General features: G+C 35.2%; 1 pseudogene; it reads left to right on the forward strand.

Moving 5' to 3' along the window:
* The first annotated feature begins 6,897 nt into the window (after positions 1 to 6,897).
* On the forward strand, positions 6,898 to 7,831 carry LOC138324538 (uncharacterized; annotated as a pseudogene).
* Positions 7,832 to 22,573: the final 14,742 nt, after the last annotated feature.

Here is a 22,573-nt window from a genome sequence, read left to right on the forward strand (position 1 = left end):
ATAACATTGACTGGCATTATTGTGTTAGATCATGTAAAAGCAGGCGGAGATATTGGTGAGACAATTCGAAAATCATGACGCCCTACCGAATACGAGACTCTATGTTGTGATGAGAGGTTTTGCTTATGAATTGATAGGATTCTTGGATCCAGATGACTTTAAACGCGTTTTTGGATTATTAATCTTCGCGAATTCGACACCTTTCCTCCCAATAACAAAATCCCCGCGAACTGGTGGTACATACTGATGTCTCACAAATATTAGCACAAGTTGTACATACATGTGATTCATCCGATTTTATCTCTGAGAGGTAAAACATTAAAAATATTTTACACACTTTGTAGCTTCATTAAATGTTCGTTTCAAAACCCAACAGCTTAGTAATGTTTATTTGTGTGAAATGCATTTAACAAGGTAATAGACTGGAACTTTATTTTAACAAACTGAAGGATATAGAATGAACACTCAATAACACGGGTAATGCAAATAACACGTTACTTGACACTGATATGGTTTAACGAGCATGCTTCCGTGAAGATGCATAACACAACTGGATTAAAAGCGTCAAATTTCGAGCATATTAGAAACCACGTTCTGACGTATGTATGTACATCAATCAATTGAAACTTTGCTGTTAATTTACGCAGCCTCAGAAAAACATATATTCCGTGCATTTATTCTAGCATTCGACTGAAACGCAAACTTGAAATATATCAAAATTATTTCGAGACGTACGGTTGAGATTAACAGAAGACTAAGGTTTCCGCTAGCTATCTGAACAAAACCGAGTCTATAGTTTAAAGGATTTTAGCAAAATATCCATGAATTCCGTGTTCCCGATTTTTGTTTATAAACCTTATATATCACGAGTTTTCACTTGAATTTCTGTATTTTCTTATCTTTGATATACCTTTCTTCATTTATTTGTGAAACAGATTTCGTTTTCCTTTGTTTTCCTATTTTAAAATTATTCTCAAGATTTGATGCACAATATTTGTTTGAAAGATACTAGAACGTAATGGAAAGCCTGTCAAATCCCATTTCATATGAACTTTCGTTACATCGAAAAAATGTCCGATGTACATCAGCTTACTTTATGGCTTCTTCGTTGGAATAAACGTTAATGGTATCAAGTCGGTGTTGCTTTATTCGGAACTCACAACAAACACCACACAAGTGTATAACACAGGTAAATGCGTTCCGAGTAGCCTTCATAACATTAAAAATGAATACCGGTAATACGAAAAGTGGGCCCTAATTCAATACAAAATTGAAACTATTGATCGCAATTTAATGCAGTGATTAACAATGATTTTCGCTGATTAATTTTTATTAGTTCTTAGCAAATGTACCATTGTTAAATAAGCATGTGAAATTATGCTCCATACGTGTATTTATACAGAAAGAATTATATAAGAAATTTATATGAAACAACAAACAACAAACTTACTCCAGAATGTAAATAAGGAAAATACTGTCTACTAGTCGTAGTAACAGCGATTAGCTATGGATGAAATCCATTGAAGACGGGATGGAGTGCAGACAACTTCATAACAATAAAGCTATGTTTGACCAATAGTGTCCAGACAACATTACATAACAGCCACGTATGATGACACACAGTTTCCGGTGGAGAAGGCTATCAGACTAGTATGATAAATGGTTTAGTAATTGTTTCTATCTACATGATTTTGTAAAATTGGGATTCGACCATCGCTGTTTTGAAAAAGTGACGCATATTTGTTTTGTTTAGGCTGTGCTAGTTTAGAGCTTTGGTTATTAAAGGCATGTCAAGTAAAAGCCTACGTTTATTTTACAACAGACCTCTAGTACTCTAATGAGGTACACGTTTTCATGTCAAGAGGGATACTTGTGTGGCTTGATTCATGTTTCCATCTACAATTGTGGTCCATCATCATTAACCTTCATAGCACCTTGTTGTAGAAAGGGATATACGTAAAAGGAAACTCAATTTGTAACATATATTTTTTTCTTCCTAAATCAATGAATCCTTCAAACGTTTTCGTTGACATTACTAGACTTTGGCATAGAGGTATATGTTTGTTTCTGAGAGGAATTTAGAGCTACGAATTCTGTCCCCGGTCGAGACACACCCTATTTTAGAACAGTGACTGTTATTTCTCCTGCTTAAAGTTCAGTATTATAAGGTTTTAGTGGTATAATGAGAGCGGTTGAAATGATTTTTTATGCCATTGACAGCTAATTTGACCAAGAGTTCTTGTATTCAGTATACAAAGGATACAAAATACGAAGCTGCCACACAAAGTATTGCTTACATGGTAGACCATCCTTAACATTAAAGTTATTCCGGTAGTGATCACTATCTACCAACATCAAAATGAACCATCACTAACTGTATGACGCTTAAACGCAAACAATCAAATATCAAAGTGTACATGAACAGCATTAAGCATGGGCATTTCCAGGCCGAAGACAGTTTCATTTTTCGTGAAGTTGATAGGCATTTATCGTCCTAGTCGTTTTTACAACACTAACAAGTCCACTGTACCGTGGATAATTTGAAGAACTCGTTTTTAATTACGCATATAATACAAATACAATACATGCATGTCTTTTTTCTAAGGGCTGCTAGAATTCAAACGAAGCATATCAACAATAGGCATTGTTAACATACCCTAGGGGCCATCTGGAGTTTAGTTTCAATACTTAGTGGCCAGAATCAACTTCGGCTAAAACAACACATCGTATCTACGTTAGGAATGATTATTAAACAATATCTGAAAAAAAAAAAAAAAAAAAAAAAAAAAAAAAAAAAAAACAACAACAAAAAACAAAAAAAATCAATCATTTGCAAGAACATTAATCATAGTTTAGAAGACCCTCTACCTGACTTATAGATATGTGTATATATATTCAGATACAGGTCGATACATTTATGTTGTGTTTTCCTGCTATTCGATATATTGTGACGAAACGGAAACATGCTAAAAGAATCACGGCGTTTTGTCCTATAAATCAGTCAATGCATTATTTATTTTAAAATCTAATTGAAAAATGTAAGAAGAAAACAAACATCCTATTATGTTGTTACTCATTATCTTGAAGTTGCAAAAGATGTAGTTTGCAAGTTTACAAGATTTTGACCTATTTCACTATGAAATATAATATAATTGAATTCTTAAACAAGAATTTTTAAAGGTGTAGAATCGAGAGGAAGGGAAAAGCTTTCACTAAATGAATGATAAGATAAAAAAAACTATTTCATTTTTAAACAGATATGAGCAGATTCTGATCTGATTTGTGGGATGAAAGGCATCTTATTTCATGAAAGTGAAGCATTTTGACAATTTCACAAATTTCACCATTTCTGTAGGGTATAACTTACCCTGTTAAGTTTAATGGATTTTTTTATTCTGATTTAGTCGGTCAACACTGCGTCAATCAAACCACTTGGTCTAACAACTAGCTAGCAACGCAAAACATTTCGATATGATAACTGCAAAATCCACGGCGAATTCATTGTAAACTGCCAAAATATTTTTTCTCTGGTTCTCAGTGATAGGATCAACGGGAGATATTTGTAGTAAAACGAAGGATTTCCGATAATGCGAATGAAAAAATGGGGAGAAAGACAAGAGCGATATCGTGTAACATGCTTGGGTGTTTGTCCTGTATCTATCTTCGGTAGACCACATCTGATATCAGTCAGTTATATCTACCGAGGCGACCTGGATGTTATATGTTACTGACAATCTAACTGACAGTGTCTCGTCTTTTGACAGACAGTGAAATGGTATCGTAGACTGTTACAGACGGAAGCCTTGTGTAGCTTAGTAAACAACAAAACATAAAATCAGTTTTGAAATTTGTGTTCATGAAAACCACATAAAATATCTGTAAAAGGAAACCCTCGTAGGATGAAAATATAAATTAAGCACATCTCAAGATACGTTTCATCTGTACAAAATCGAGTGTCTCATGAATATCCTCATTTGTTTGTAAGTAAATTATCTAATTTTGTTTTGATCTTTTGCTCTGCTATGTGCTGACAATACCTTTTCTTTTAATGCAAAGTAGTGACATTATATTTCTATATTACATACGACAATATTCAATCAGACTTTTAAATTATCATATTATAAAGTACGGAAAGAAGTTTTCAATCGTATGAAGGTTATTGCTGTATATCAGTTCAATTAAATCCCAATGCATACATACACAAAAGACACAAATCAAACTAAGCGAGATGAACATGCAGACCGGAACAGGAAGAAGGGTACTGAAAGGTCATAGCTGTCAATTAACAGTTACACAGTGTAGTGGTATGATGATTAATTTTCAGTTCATTGATTCCTCCTCAGTGGCAATGCTTGTTAGTGCAACTCGTAATTAACCAGTACAAACATTTATACCACAGAATATAAGTACATACCTAACTAATGTTACCTAACTAATGTTATCTTTGAAAGCAAAGCTTTGTACCCGTTAACAGCATTATAGTCATTACCAATACTCACACTTTGTAGTTGACCAAATAGACAGAAGTTTGGACTAAAACAAACCACAATCAATTTGGGAATTAGCATTGTTTCAACATCAAGCAAAACAGTAATATAATCCATTTGTATGAAAAGTATTTGAGTTAAAGAAGAGACATTTGCATTGCTTAAATTTTATGAAATAGTTTGAAGTTTGTTGACTAATGTTAATAATAATTCATAATAATTGATGGGGGCAATGACGTGTGTCAGCATCACAGAGACACAACATGAATATACCACTGCCTCCCACAACATGAGTAAACCACAGCCTCCCACAACATGAATATACCACAGCCTCCCACAACATGAGTATACCACAGCCTCCCACAACGTAAGTATACCACAGCCTCCCACAACATAAGTATACCACAGCCTCCCACAACATGAATATACTACAGCCTCCCACAATATGAGTATACCACAGCCTCTCACAACATGAGTATACCAAAGCCTCCCACAACATGAGTATACCACAGCCTCCCACAACATGCGTATACCACTGCCTTCAACAACGTGAGTATACCACAGCCTTCCACAACGAGAGTATACCACAGCCTCCCACAATATGAGTATACCAAAGCCTCCCACAACATGAGTATACCACAGCCTCCCACAACATGAGTATACCACTGCCTTCCACATTGTGAGTATACCATAGCCTCCCACTGAGTATACCACTGCCTTCCACATTGTGTATATACCATAGCCTCCCACAACGTGAGTATACCACAGCCTCCCACAACATGAGTATAACACAGCCTCCCACAACATGAGTATACCACTGCCTCTTACAACACGAGTATACCATGGCCTCCCACAACATGAGTAAACCACAGCCTCCCACAACATAAGTATACCAAAGCCTTCCACAACATGAATATACCACAGCCTCCCTCAACAAGAGTATACCACAGCCTCCCACAACATGAGTATACCACAGCCTCCCACAACATGAGTATACCACAGCCTCCACAACATGAGTATACCACAGCCTCACACAACATGAGTATACCACAGCCTCCACAACATGACTATACCACAGCCTCCCACAACATGACTATACCACAGCCTCCCACAACAAGAGTATACCACAGCTTCCCACAGCATGAGTATACCACAGCTTCCCACAACATGAGTATACCACAGCCTCCCAAAATATGAGTATACCATAGCCTTCCACTACATGATTATACCACAGCCTCCCACAACATGATTATACCACAGCCTCCCACAATTCTGCCCTGCAGGTAGGTCATTAGAATTTTATCACATACCTGTTGAATCTGGTTATAGTAATACAAGCAAATTTCAGACCATGAAATACATTGTTTTGTATTGCACATGTACAATACGGAATGTTGTATTCACCTACTAGCCGGAACTACTTTTTAGGGGAATTCCCTTGTATTGCATTGGTTTATTTTGGGAAGAAAAAAAGTTTGCTACTTAATAAATTGTAAATTTTATTTTTGTACTTTATTTAAAATATAAATTAATAAAAATAATGTTGTGGACTTAGAATAGTTCTGGGTAGAATTTAAATTTGGAATATTAAAAGGAGGATGTTGGCAGCAAATAACAACAAGTTGTCGTCTGCTTACACCTTGTTATCAGAGCCGGTGTTGGCTTTGTTTATAATGGCATTTGTTGGGGATTTCAACATTTTACATGATTTACTGATGGATCCAGAGACAGATGATGAATCAAGCATTCCTCAAGTTGAAGGTAACGAAACATCGAAGTCTGGAAATGAAATTAGATCTAGTTCATCATCCTCAACCATCGCGTCTTGTGCTCCCCCTCCTCCTGACCCCACCCCCGATACCCATGGCCATTTTTCATCTGATTTAGACGACGCCGATGACCTTATTACATCCAATATTTACACTTCCGGTGTCTCAGATCTGAGAAATTACATCATTAGTAAAAGAAATGAAAACACTGTTAAGAAAACTGAGGGATGCATTAAAAGATTCAAAGACTGGATCCAAGCTCCTCCTAGGTCCGACCCCAGGGAAGTTCTTCAGATTCTGCCATTTGAACTAGATACATACATTGGTGGGTTTTTGCTGTCCCTTCAGAAGAACGATGGTTCTAATTATGAGCCTGATACTCTTACCAGCTTTCACAGGGGGTATCGACCGCTATCTGAGAGAAAATGGTTATAGTTTCAACATTTTAACCTCAGATTTATTTGCCACGAGTCGTCAGGTACTTCAGTCTCGGTGTAAAGAGTTGAAACAGAAAGGACTTGGGAATCGTCCCAATAAAGCTCAGCCTGTCTCAGACAACGAGGAGGAAATGTTGTGGAAATGTGGTCAGCTGGGTCATGACAACCCACATGCTTTGCTAAACACCGTCTGGTTCAATAACACTAAACTTTTGGGGTTCAGGGGGTGTGATGAAAACAGACAATTAAAATGGGGAGATATAGAATTGAAGCACGATGAAACTGGATCAGAATACCTGGAATTTAACGAAAGAACAACAAAAACAAGAGGGGGAAACAGTACTCACATGAGATCGTTTAATCCGAAACAGTTTGGAAATCCTGAAAATAAATCGCGATGTCCGATCGAGGCCTACAAACTGTACGCAAAGCATCGACCTCAGGCGATGAATACACCGGAATCTCCATTTTACGTTGCTGTTAATCAAAACAACAGTGGTCAGAAGTGGTTCAAAAATCAACCCGTCGGAAGAAACAAACTTGGTGTAATGATGAAAACAATGGCAAGTAATGCTGGTTTAACTGGAAAGAACAACAAACCAATCCTTGAGAAAGACTCTGTGTACAAAACTCCTTCATTCAGGTGTTGCTCCTACGACAATTATGCAGTTATCTGGTCACAAAAACGTAAATAGCGTAAATAACTATGCCGTCGCCTCATTTAACCAACAGCGTGAAATGTGCGAAATTCTTCAAAATGTGAAAAAGTCTGCTGCATCCTCCAGTGTAGCTTCCAGTGTAACTTCCACAGTATCACACAAGCCTATGACCATGACGGAAACACGACACAGGAAGAGTTTACCAGATGTCACCACGTGTTGTGAGAAAGACGTAAGCCTACAAACTCTTGCGACGGGAATGTTTTCTGGTGCAAATATCAGTGGTGGAACTTTCAATATCTCATTCCAAATATCATCCCAGTCAAAAAATACAACATCTCATAACACTTCACCTCCTCGCAAGTACAAACGTATAGCTCAGCTACCGGACTCCGATTCTGACTGAAGTTAAGCCGTGGGAAATTTTGAGTGTGTGACCGATGTCGGTGACGTCACGATCAGACCATGATATCGCGAGTTGGGAGAATTTACTATGTTATTGTGTTTTTTTTATCTTATTTTAAGTCAAGTAATTGTTGTCAATCTTAACGAGAAATTATTGTCATGTGCACTCGTGAATATATTCGTCCGCACAATAAACTCGTGCTTTCTGATTCGTTAGAAAAACACAAGTGTGTGGTCTTGCATATGTACCTGCTGCCCCTATTTCATAATCGTAAAAGGCGACTAGATTTAAGGTCTTATCTTTTCTCTGCTTCCTAACTGACTTAATGTTTCCTAATGCCTCTCTTGGCACTGTCTCACTTTTGGCATTGAGTTTAGCGTTCGTTCTTGTGAGGAAGGCTCTGAGTTATATTCCCTGGCCGAGACACACCAAAGTCTATAAAAGTGGTAATTTCTGCTCCTGCTTAGCGCTCAGCATACAGGGAGTGGGACGACCGCTTTGTCCGTTGTCAGTATAATGTGACCGGGTAGGATGTGTTACTTGTTGTCTTCGGCGGCATGCTTCAGTGATATAGCACTAAAAAAAGGGCACAGTTCCAGTGTGCAAGAAGACACAACATAAATATACCGCAGTCTCCCAAAATGCGCACCTCGCACAACATACACGTAACACATCGCATACATGGGAGGCCGTCCTTACATGACCATAGCTGTTAATAGGACGTTAATTAATCAAATAAACAAACAAATCCAGAATATTAGTATACCAAAGCCTCCCGCTACATAAGTATACCACAACCTCCCACAACATAAGTATACCACAACCTCCCACTACATAAGTATACCACAACCTCCCACTACATAAGTATACCACAACCTCCCACAACATACAGACACTCACACATACAGCACATCGACATTTCATGCAATGAATTTCATTTTTTTTTAAATAATGTAGACATACATTGGGACAGGTAGAATATCCCTATCCTTCATATCCACATATGAAAGATTCTTACAGTATCACTCGTTATTTTATTACACATTCTTTATTCCTAATTGGAAGTGACAAAATTCCTTTAAATGATAAAGAAAGTCAATTACGGTTATGCATATGCCACCTCATCTTAATCTTAGCGATTTATTTCTTAGTTATAAGATCTTTGATTTTATACCTCCGATAACTGAAGATTGCCGCAGACAAAGAAAGATATATGATGTTACGTAACGTTTTCATCATTTGATAGTTTTAATTTCTTTCAATTTCAAATCATGAAGGCATTATATCATATAATGTCATAAAATAAAAAAAACGGCATTAAATACTTATTTTTAACAATTTTGAGGCTGTTTGGGTATCACTTTTTTACCAAGAATTAATATTGTCGAAATACACTCGCATCGACAAAAAGGGATAACTATTTTGTGTTGTTAGGATGTAGTCTTAGGATCGTATTGCAAAAAAATTAACTAGATTTTCATTTTATCCACTGGTTTGGAAAGGTTAAAATTCTGTTTCCAATACTAAATTACATGCAGATGGTAACACATTTCGTGTTGATTGTGTACTTTTATTAGATTGACATAATATCAATTTTCGATGAAACGTCTATTTGTGATGTTTTTACGTCAAACATCAATCAGTGATAGTCTCGCCACGTCCCCAAAAACAACAGGAAGTAGAGTGTGTTTCCTGACAATAACGATGCTTCAGAGAGATTTCGCATTTGTGTGTTAAAAATGGTCTTTTTTAAACGGAAAACACCATTTTAACTATACAGATTGGAATTTTTATCGACGTTTACATTCAGCAAGACTATTTCTGTATAGGGTTAGGGGTGATGTTATTTGAAAATAAATTAGAAATATATCTTTTATTCATTACATGTACATGCATCTGTTTGTTAAGGCTTGCTGTTGAAATCTTATTTATGTTGAGTAGCATGCAAAACTAGAAAGGGGAAAAGTAGCAATGCCTTACAGTAAATATTTACAACGGTGAAAATAGTAGATAACATTTACTGGTAAAACGGTGTTTTATTTCAATAAGATTTTTTTTTTAAATTCACAAGTTAATATTGAAGATCTATTTAAAAAGTGTTTATCCGCTTAAAATGAATGTATATAGAATAAGTCTGTATAACCAAATTAACAGCTAAATAGCTCTCCTTTTAGCGAATGTAATTAGTCGCATTTGCACATGCATGTACAACACGTAAATGTTATACTAGTAGTTGCAGTCGGCAGTAACCAATATAATATTCTACATAGAGTGCTTAACTTATTGATATAATGTTGCATTAACTTCCTCAACTTTCATTTAGTGTATTTATTGTAAACTCGTATACTGTTTACGGATTTTAAGAATTGACCCATTTAGCAGCCATGTTGAAAATGTGCCATTTTTCGCTTTGAGTATACCATTTTTTGCCTAATTTGTTTTTACTTAAATCTTCACTGCGCCAGTATTTGTAGCTTTATCGTGCTAATTTTTGCTGTAAATCTAAGTATTAATATGTGAAATGATACATTTTTGTCACTTTATTTTTTACATTTAGGTAATTTTAGTACTTTTCTTTTTACTATAAAATATTAAAAAAATAACAAATATTTAAATGGGGCAAAACAATAAGCACACATACCCCCCATTTTACTGCTTGATTTAGAAAGAGCAACTATTTCTCTTATTGAGATTCAAAATACATAATGTATTTCCGAAATTTTACTAACAGTACTTTTCCTATAAAGGGTTAAATATGGCAAAATGACTGAAACTAGTGCATTTGGAGCTCATAAATTAAGCGGTAGAGGTAGCATATGTAGTTATTCTGCTAGAAAATATGTGTCTTAATTCCGAACGTACAAAAAGTAGACGAGGTCTTCATGACTGATACAAACGTTTGTGTAATAACGCCTTGAAATTGTGACAATAGGAACGATTACAGCACAATATAAAAAAATAGTATTGGTTGTTTGTTTGTTTTTAATTAACGTCCTATTAACAGCTATGGTCATGTTAGACCGGCCTCCCATGTATGCTGTGTGTTGCGTGTATGTTGTGCGTGGTGGTGTTTTGGGAGACAGCGGTATATTAGAACATCTTTTACGGGTATTTTAGATAATTTGGTTTGAATGAGCGGTAACTCCATCACAATTATATAGCAAATTGATTGTATCTGGTTTCCGGTGCTTTTTGCGCATAGCGGAAGTACTCCATGTCAGAAACAAAAATAGTAATGTGATCTAGTACTTTGTAAGTTCGCTCTTTGAACAAATATATCTGATATTGATTAGCATACGATGAATATGACAGGTTCACATGGACGTGACGCGCTCATCATTTAACGTACTGAGGAACCCATTTTTGCAATCAATGGGCATATCGCTGACATTGCTTTATTTCACAAAGGATATTAATGAAATGACAATGTTTATCATTTCAAAGATGAAAACTAGATAAACATCTACGTTCACATCTCCATATCATTCACAAAATGCAAATCTTTGAATAAGAAATACACTCAATAAAGACTATAAGATATACATATCGCTATCTCTTATTAAGGCACGATCAGGACCATCCTCGATGCTCCAGGGGTTACTATCACTGACGGATTATCCATCCCTGGACTATCTCGTAGTAAAACTGGAGGAAGCTCAGGACAAAAAAAAACCCATTACTAATCACATGCATGCATAGACTTTCTTTGAAGATTATAATAGAGAGAGACCGATACCGAATTCAAAGTCACGCAGTCAACCACGGTGTACCGTTATTCGATTCTTTTGATGTGCAGTAAAGGACCAAATTCAGCTGAAACCTGTTTCTTATGTTGCCTTCAGTTTTACTATGATATAGTTCAGGGGTGTATATAACGAAGGTGATAGTAAACCATGGAGTATCGAGGATGGATCAGAACATATCCAACCATAGATGTAACTGAATAGAAAGCTGGATGTATGTGTACAGTAACAATTGCCAACCTAAATACGGACAATGAAACATAAACGATTTCTATTTTATTGACGTCACTTACTGAGCAGACTAAATTCCTTTTAAAACTAGACGAGCAACAAAGTATATCATCAATTTAATCGCATTGTAAATCTTCATTGATAATGATTCATACTGATCGAATGATCGAATCAGTATCATATTAGTAATTACAAATTTCAAAATAAGTAAGGGCAATACACAATAAACTGAATACTTTATATGTGCCTTAATATTCATATTAAAGAATCAAAAAGAGCTTTTGTTATTCACCACCAAAAGTCACTGATATTTTGAGAATTGTAAAATTACAATGCAAAGGTTTTTCTTTTATAAGCTCATGTCTTTGGTATCTTTAAAAAATATCTCATACATGTTCATATTGTTTTCATGCGAGTGTATCCAATACTGTCATTTTTGTTTTACGTTGGAACCAAAACGTCTCAGCTAAAATTCAATTGTGAGAAAGGCTTCCCATCAATACGATGACTTTGCTTGGATATGACTCTGGTTTACTGCAGAAACACTTAATTAAGTATGAAAGCAAGTAAATATACACAAGAATATTCAATCTACCCTTCCCCGACCAATTCTCGAAAGTTCGAATCGACGGTTCAACTTAATCATTTATCAGTGGTTTTCCAACTAATCATGTCAAGAAATGTTTGAAAATCTTTCAAAACTCGAATATAATTTGTTTTCTTCATATTGATCAATCTCGAGCTTCTATTTGAAGAAACTAAAGTAAACAGTTCGTGTCTGTGGATATTACTGTTTCCTCTCTGACAAAGCGGACTTAAGACCATCCCGTCTCAAATACTATCTACGATATTAGTTCACATTTTTCTTTCTGTTTTCATCTTCTTTAATAACCTACAACTTTGATCAGATATACTACGTCAATCAATTAATTCATAGTGGTGTATTTTGCATATAAAGTCTTTATCCGAAGACGATGGTTTGTAATCAGAAATTCAACGCCGATTGAATTTTTGATTGTTCTGTCTCTGAAACCTCAACTGCGCCGTTAAAGTCAAGCCGTTACACCTACAGTGTTGACATAGGATTGACAATACTCGATATCCTTCTGTGTAACCTCCCACAAGGGGCTTCATTGATTTGCAACCAGAACAACCGTAAGTCGGTAAAACACATGCTCAAAATAAAGCATTTATGAATATGTTTAGTCTTAATTAATCTGTTTTTTGTCAAGAACATGCACTGGTTATATATCATTGGCTGGGTGGTGATAACGTTGAAGTCCTAGTTATAGTCTGGGTTATTTAGGGATGGTCGCTCGGGTATGCGGCGTGTAGCAAGTGTGAGATACGTGCATGTTTTGGTGGACTGTAGTATGTTAGTGTTGTCCCTCTTGCTGTAGTGAAACTGTTGTCGTTTTCATGGTGCTATCTCACTGATACAAGTCGTAAGAGACACGAAACAAGCACGTTTACATTAAACCGACAACAGACAAACTAGTCGTCCCACTTCATTTACGTTGAGTGGTAAGCTGTAGCAGAAACTACCACTTTTAAAGTAATACCCTAATGGACGCTGGCAAACATATCCATATATAAAATGATATCATAACATTATATATAGGGGGTCAGTAATTCACTATATAACGAATTTATCGCATCGAGGACCTCTGGATTGTTTCATTAGGTCTTTGTTTCCTATTTGTGTCGTCAGGAATCTGAAATCAAACTTGAATTAAGCTGGCGAAGGATACAAACAATCGCCGTCAAGTAATTCAGAAATGGTCTAGGCAGTAGGCCTACGTCATATTTTTTATGTATTTCTTTGCAAATATATGGTACCTCAATACGACACCAAACTGTAAAATCTAAATTGAAAGCATCACAAACATCCATCCACAAGTAAAGCGCAATATCCTTGATCATCTGTGCATTCTCGCTGAGATAGTTACTTAAAAGTTAGATAGTCCATAAAAGTTATGCCGATAAATTGATTGTAGAATGAGGATTATACGGTAGGTACGAACACATCCATTTGTTTATAATCACAGTCTAGTAAACGCTTGAATCGTTACGTTTGACTTTTGCCGCGTCATCAACTTTCAAACTGGCGTAGGAGTAGCATAAAAACATATTTCATTTTGAAGTATTAAAAAGATTAAAGTTATTTTTACACAAAAATTAACAAGTAATATATAGTTTTACGCTAATGAAATGATATATTAAGTTTAAAAGAACGTGTTTAATTTTTGAAGCGAGGGCGAGAGCCGCCATATTGCACCATAATAAAATTTACTGATCCCCTATAAAGTGATAGGGGTCACCACGTGACGGCTCTCCGCCAATCATTTGGGGACATTTCAGTCCAAAATACGATGAAATATTATATAAATATTATGATCTGTCACGGTTAGGGGACGGATTACGTAATGTCTGAATAACACAAAGACCATTAAATACGCCATCTTCTCCATACGGTGTTATTGGCTGTGTGTTACGGGAGACTGTGGTATGTTTGTGTTGTGTCTCCTAGCAATAGGGGACATTTTGCAGTGCTATGTCATTGAAACGTACAGACAAAAACACCGAGAAGTACTTTTCACATGGTCACATTTTATTGACAACTGAGCTGATCTGAAACTGCCACTAAATGCATTTTATAGATGATCAGTGTCTGGACCAGGAAACAAAACCCAGAACCGTATCTTTAATCCAAATAAATGTAAAGCAATAAGAAACTCCTTCAAGAAAATATATAAGGTATTGCCTCATGTTTTGTGACTTTTAAGCAGCAGGTTTACATTATTGATTGTAATAACGTTATAAAAGGTCACACTGGCCATCTTGCTTCTAAAAGAATGAGAATAATAAATTGGAAAAGCTTTATGTTAAAACATGCTACAGGTAACTAAACATGGTTCGCTGCTTTGACATATAAATCTCAACCAAGTTTTAATAGCGCAAGTATTATCTAATGTATCGATTTTATTTCTATCATGAGTACTGGAGTATTTATAGCAACGTTCTGTAATTGATAAGAGATAAGATAAGCCACATACACGTGAAGCAGTGGGAATTGCAGAAGGACAAAAACGATGCCCGTTCACGCTGTAATCGGTTCTTGACTAGTCTCATAGTTGATAACTAAATATTTTCAACAACCATTACGTAAAATCCTGATGACAGCCGCTAGATGAAGCATCATAAACGTACACTATGACAATTCATCATAATGGCATAAAAGTATGCTGACAAGTTATTTGAAATGTAAATGTATTAAGCTATTTCACATTTTCGTATCTTTACTGGCGAAGCACCGTTATAACAATATTATATAATCCATTATCTGACCTAACGTCATACATTGAATTTACGCCACGTTTACGTCCTATTGATTTTAATGTAATATCAATCATAAAAAAAACCTCTCTATGGTAGAAATGTTTCTCCGAATATTGTTCTTACATGGATCTGTCAAGTGGTCAGAGTTATCTTAACAACTGGAGTGAAAGTTTTTGGCTGGTCAATATGAGGTTGGTCAAGGAGAATTTTCTGTCTCTGCCATGACTCATTAATGTTTGTATTACGTGTTTGATACTTTGGTATGACACTGCCATTCATACTAATACATCACTTACACGACATACTGCTTATGTGTCAAATGTTATGCTTTTATGTTTTTGAAATATTTATAATGCGTGACTGTAGGTTTTAAGCTAGTCAGTTTTCATATACAATTTGAAGGTTCACGAGGCCAATCATACAAAATCAGTAGATATATGGTGTGATCTTTCCTCATTTAAACAATGTTGTCACTTTTGTGTTACTTTAGTAGTATTCAGTAATCGAAATAGATAGACTTCACTTCCGAACAATCCTTATTTACATTGTACGTAACTATGACATTGGCAGCATTAACAGTTTTCTGAAGACTTTCCATACCCGTAATATTAGACCACCAGCTTCAATGTCCTCGGATACTGTCCACGCGACGCTTGCAAACTTCTCCAAATATGTCACTTAAATTAAACTCTGAGAACAGACAGGCCACCGCGGTAATAATCGTAAAACGAACACGCGAAGCGAGGTTCATTTTTACTGAGTTCCCAAGCAATAAACTATACTCCTTCCAAATGACTTTTCTGGTGGCCGGTGATGAATGGTATTTTGATGACTACTATCTTGTCTGTATCACGCCGACCACTTCCGATTTTTGTGTGCCATTCCATTTTCACCAGATATTGTGACTTGTATTGATGATACTTGACCTTTGACCCAAGGCGACACAGAGGAGGGTCAATGCCCATTAAGGCTTGCAGTTATTAAGGCAATGTGGGAATTACACTCAAAATTTGCATAAAGTTTCCATACATCAAGATGCATAATAATTAAGCGGTCAATATATACTGCCATTCCGGACCTATTGTATAGTGTATCTGCATAAGTGGTCAATATAAGCTTGTATCACATAATTTTCATTGAAGATTTCGCACAGCAAACAAGTGAACAAAACTGGAAAATACTTCCTCTCGTACTTCTCTCAGTACTTATGGCGTCGAGAATATTCGAACAAGTGTATCTATTTTTATCAATAAAAATGTTGATTTAAGTATAGGGCAAAGAAGTAATTCTAACAGTGTGGACAAAAGACCGAAGGAATCATTCAGACTTTAGTTTATCTGTATGTTATATATGTGTTCATTGTTTATGTTTTGTGTACGTCCGTGACCGTCCTTATCATGTAATTTTATTTGTTCTTCTTGTGTCTTGATAAAGGGGCAGATCGCCTCGAAAATTCGACAATCTTTTGTTCACACTGTCAGAATTAGAATTACTTATTTGCGCTATATTTACTACTTTAAGTAATTCGTATCCTACAGACATATGTCTATAAGGACCCAGTGTTATATGGAAAATAATTATTGATATTACTTCCTTGACCCATGTTGATTTAAGTAAATATACTGATATTCTCTGTTGATGAAACATATGGTTAAACTTAAAAGAGAAATGAACTAAATAGAACAACGAAAATGAAGCAGTAGGAGCTGAGCTGGAGGTAATTAAAAGAGGTGAACAAAGATACTGAATTTGATAAACAGGCATGTAAATATAAAATCCTTACTCTGTACTTGTATATTATTTTTGTACATATAAGGTGCGTGCATGTACGTACTTAGCAGTTGTCTTAGTATTATCAACTCAGTTCATTGTTCAAACATGTTCCGATTCTTACTTTCAGTCTTTCATAAGGTCATAAACCTTCATCATGTTGTTTAAAATGTGCATCATATACACGATTGACGAGCAGACTCCATATCTGTTATGATGAATACGTTTGAAAACCCAACCGTCTAGACTAGACCGGAAGTTCTTCCATGCAGATCGTGACTTTGAGATGTTTTGTTACACGTCTGGGAACATCCTTTTGAAGACATTTTTTTAAAAATTCCTGGCCAAAAATTCAACCCCAACTTATCTACCCAGGGACAAATATGGTCATTATCATCTGATCTCGAGGAAACGGAAGTGTCATCGCCGTTAATTTTTTTTTCAATTCTTTTTTCTTTAAATGGACGTCTAATGGAAGTTATGGTAATACTCATAAGGAATTACCAAAAAATAACACAAAGAATTTCAGTTTAACATTGTACATCAAGATTTGAAATGTTTCTCAAATTTTTTTTTCATCTGCATGATGTACAGAAGTAAAGCTACGGCGGCGTATTAGGGCCACTACAAAATTTTATTTATCTTGTACGTACAAGTTAGTATCTTGTACGTACAACTTAGTATCTTGCACGTACAAGTTAGTATCTTGTACGTACAAGATATTATCTTGTACGTACAACTTAGTATCTTGTACGTACAAGATAGTATCTTGTACGTACAACTTAGTATCTTGTACGTACAACTTGGTATCTTGTACGTACAAGATAGTATCTTGTACGTACAACTTAGTATCTTGTACGTACAACTTAATATCTTGTACGTACAACTTAGTATCTTGTACGTACAAGATAGTATCTTGTACGTACAACTTAGTATCTTGTACGTACAAGATAGTATCTTGTACGTACAAGATAGTATCTTGCATCTTGTACGTACAAGTTAGTATTTTGTACGTACAAGATAGTATCTTGTACGTACAACTTAGTATCTTGTACGTACAACTTAGTATCTTGTACGTACAAGATACTATCTTGTACGTACAAGATAGTATCTTGTACGTACAAGTTACTATCTTGTACGTACAAGATAGTATAATGTTGAAACTCTCGGTATTAAAGGCTGTGGCTGGTTTACTGTCACCATGGTATCGCATGAAGCTATACGTATATTACGTACCCTTTGTTTTAGCCAAAGGGAAAAAAGAATACCTTGCGACATGTTGTGGAGTTGTAATGCTGTGATAAGTTTCCGAACATATATATGTAAATGTTTATAACAGAGTATTAACTATGATCATCATTTTGACAATAATTGATGTGTGTATATATGTCTAATAAACACAAAAACATATATGAAATAATTTGTTTTGCTTTTGTTTGTCTGTGCAATCAGTAAATCATTCGAATTAGGGCATAATGCCTAAGATTGTTTTCGGAGGCAGTTAATTATTTTCAATACTACTATTCTGAAGTAAAATAAATGCTCAAACTTTTCCAATAATGGCACAAGTGTGAAGTATTTAACTTTTATTACTGAAGAAAATTACGAATTTGTTTGCTCCTCTTTTTAATAGATAAAACTTATCATTCATCGGAGATGTATCATATCCATTTCATCATTAAATGTATCTTATCTATAACACAAGCGACTATACAGTTTTCTCGAAAGGAACTATACAGTGTCAGTTTCAAAATAATGCAAGTGACTATACAGTTTCAACTCATAATCCGGCAATTTCAAACTACGATTGGGAAAAAGATATTGTCCTCATTAATATATATTTATATATTTAATATTGTCAAATAAGTTAATAAACCTGTGATCGTACTTGAAGCAATGCAAAGTAGACCGACTATCTTTAATTACGAAAAATATCAGGCGGGTGACTCAATTCTGCGGTGATGAACAGCAGTTCAACTCAACTTGTATGTACACAATATTAAGTTGTACGTACAAGATACTATAAGTTGTACGTACAAGATAGTAACTTGTACGTACAAGATAGTAACTTGTACGTACAAGATAGTAACTTGTACGTACAAGATACTATCTTGTACGTACAAGATACTAAGTTGTACGTACAAGATACTAAGTTGTACGTACAAGATAATAACTTGTACGTACAAGATACTAAGTTGTACGTACAAGATAATAACTTGTACGTACAAGATAATAACTTGTACGTACAAGATACTAAGTTGTACGTACAAGATACTAACTTGTACGTACAAGATACTAAGTTGTACGTACAAGATACTAACTTGTACGTACAAGATACTAACTTGTACGTACAAGATAAATTAAATTATATATAGTGGCCCTAATACGCCGCCGTATAAAGCAGCACATGGAGGGTTTGCATTAAAATCTTTCTCTAACTAACATGCTTTACCTTCGGGTAAAATTAAAAGAACGGGATTTCTTTTGTGGATGGAATATATCGCTTTCAATCTGTTTACTACATATTCTTAAAAAGATAAAATATTTCTTAAAAACATTTGTTACACTTTAAGCGATAAACCGGTACATGTGTTAATTTTCCTTTGGCCGGATATGCTTGTATGATCTAATTGGTTCTATAAAAATGAAAGAACTCATTATATTTTATCACTCTGTGCTCTAAAAGGGCAGTCTTATCAGCTTTCCTTATATAAACACCTTTCCGCGCAGTGGATATTATACTCGCGACATTATTCGTGAATTCACGTCATTTGTGATAGGAAATCGATTTAAAACACATCTTTGATTGTTGTGAAATTACATAATTCTTGTGAAATAATTATTTTACTGTTCTATTCCGGATGATCGACCATATAAGGAATTATCTTGCGCTATACAACGTTAGCTGTAATTATGATATCGCCATTCACTTTCCGGGAATTATGACGAGTGTAGTGTTTATTACTATAACCATTGATTGTGTATCTGGGTAAACAAAACCAATAATTACGTTTTCAAATCTACGCAATACAGGTTTTACAATGGCTACATTTCCCCAGTTTGTCTTACTTCAAGCTAAAAGGAACTATCGCGTCGAACCCTATCATAGGAAAACTATCTCGTAAAATAAAGACAACAGCGAAAAATTAAAAACGATTGTATTATATGATAAACAAACGAAAAGGATGATTACTTGTTCGATTGTATTCTTTTACAGCTAACATAGATATATTGTATAACTGAGTCCCTGTTTATAAGATTCCGTCCAATAGTAAGTTCAGTAGTTAACATAACACTCAAGTGATCCAATAGTAGAACGTAATAGGGTAGAGTGATCTTAAGTCGGACACGATCTAGAGTCGGACATTTTTAACACGTCTTACCGCCCTTATTCCGGTTACCACGTTACAAAAAAACGCTGTCTACATGCTAAATGAAGTATTGACTTTCTAGAGTTGTCTCCCGTTGATAACTTTCTCGTTTACATATTTTGCCAAGTCCGATCGCGAATAGTAGCAAAAGCGGTACATTTCACTGTGAGAGCGGGTAATGTTTTGTGATTTCAAACTGATATGAGAAGTCATTTCTTTTGATTATTACGGCATGCAACTTAAAGCTGAAGTTTAGCTGTAAGATTTGTGTAAAACAAATGCAGAATTATCTTCAATTTGCCGATAGACACAGCATTTTATCTGATAATTTGGTTCAAAGTCGCAAACGTGATTTGATCTTGAGTCGGACACCAAAAATGTCCAAAACGATCATAAGTCGGACAGTGAATTTTAACATTATACCAGTGAATATATGTGATATATAGACATAAAGAGGTGCTGTAATTACCCTTTTTTCATCATATAAGTTTGAAACTTTCATCCCTTATTTTTTTTATAAATATTTCTTATCTATTTTTTATTTTCTAATCAGTCTTTTAAGTTTCCTTTCAGGTCACCATTGGTATTCTTCTTTAATTTTTAATCAGAATGTATGGCAGCGCACATTTTAGTAGAAAAACGTGTGTAGCCCAATGAATAAATTTTAAATATATATATACAACAAGATTTCTCATATTTTATTGGTGCCATCCTGTTGATTGTACAGTTACATAATGTACTTTGTAAAGCAAAGAAGTGATATCGAGTACGCAATACACGAATATTTTTACTTGTCCATCAAATAGACAATTTTCTCTGACATATCAATGGTATATATATCAAAACTCATTCTCTGAATCATTTATCTAAAATATCGGCAACACAAGCTACAATGTAGACACAGAAACTTTAATTTGGGATGGCCATGACTCATGATTAGCGCGGGAAAAGGATGTTGTCCATCCAGCCATCCTGGAATTTGGACACAGCACTTTTGGTTGTATAGTTTTCAATTCTTTTTAAAGTAATTGGAGCAGGTTCTGCATGTGTTTATTAGGAACACCGGAGTTGCTATTGGCAATCGTCAATTCCTGAAAATGTTTGTGCTTTGCAAAGGACAAAGTCTCCTAGCATCAAAAAATGTACAGTGTATTTCAGAATGGGTTTAGAGCGACAGGCATTTCTCCTTATTCAACTTATGCAACCACGATAAAACACAAACTCAGATTAGGCAAATACATGTAGTTGTTTAATGATAAGGCCAGTGTGCTCGCCACGTCTGACCACGTAACATCGATACATAGCGCGTTTGAACTGCAGATCCCTTTCGTGGTTTGGTACGTCATGTTCTAAACTTTTACTAACATTGATGATTTTTCCCTGGAATCTTAGAAATAACTGAATATACTTTCAAGGAACATCTTATGTTAAAACATATACAACCCAATTTCAAGCATTGTATGAAACAAAACCAATATACATTCCCTTATTAAAATTGACCGCAGTTTCTTTCGTTTTTCAGTCCATGAAATATCTACAACTATTTCGTCAGGCTCATTTGTTATACAAGCTATATTTATTGATTTCCCAGAGATACACTGTATGTAAGGTGGAAACATTTTAAAGTGAAGTATATAGCCACATCTCGTGCCCGCAAACGCACGTGTATCTATTCAATGTCGGAGCAAATGTAATGTTGTAGCATACACAATACAAAATGCATTTTTAGTCATGTGCAGTTTGCTTGACAACTGGCGATATGTCAATTACCGAAAGTAATATGAACAACAAATTTCTTATTTAATGATAAATGACTAATATTTTTGATTCAGAATTGTATAAAATGTTAACTTAATCCGATTGTCCGACGTAATATCAAAGCAATCTGGACTGTCCGACTCATAGTCAAATGCGTCCGACTCTCGATCGAATTGCAGGTTAGGTACTTTATTTGCTCTGTATCGTATTGTAAGGTAAAAAACGAGAGTATCGAAATGGAAATATGATGCAGAAAGTGTGCTCTCTCGGACGGTACCCATTAGATTAATAGTGGTCTTCATATCTCGACGTACTGCTGTTCTGAACACAAAGGGTGTCCGACTTACGATCACTTTAGTTTTCAAAATATCACATTATACACATTGCTTTACTAATGTCAAACAACGATAACATTGTCCTATCAAATTCACTACAACTTACATAACAATAATGTGTATATAAGCAGCAATCACATGTGACAATGGACGTTTACTTGTGATTTCAAGTTTTTGCACGACGTAGTTACATTATCATTACCTCATATATAATTTCCAAATGGGCCGTGACGAATGGAGTTCTTGACGTTTTCTATTCATCAAACAT

This window comes from Argopecten irradians, chromosome 5 (genome assembly GCF_041381155.1).
Source record: "Argopecten irradians isolate NY chromosome 5, Ai_NY, whole genome shotgun sequence".
In the NCBI taxonomy this organism is placed as follows: Eukaryota; Metazoa; Mollusca; class Bivalvia; order Pectinida; family Pectinidae; genus Argopecten; species Argopecten irradians.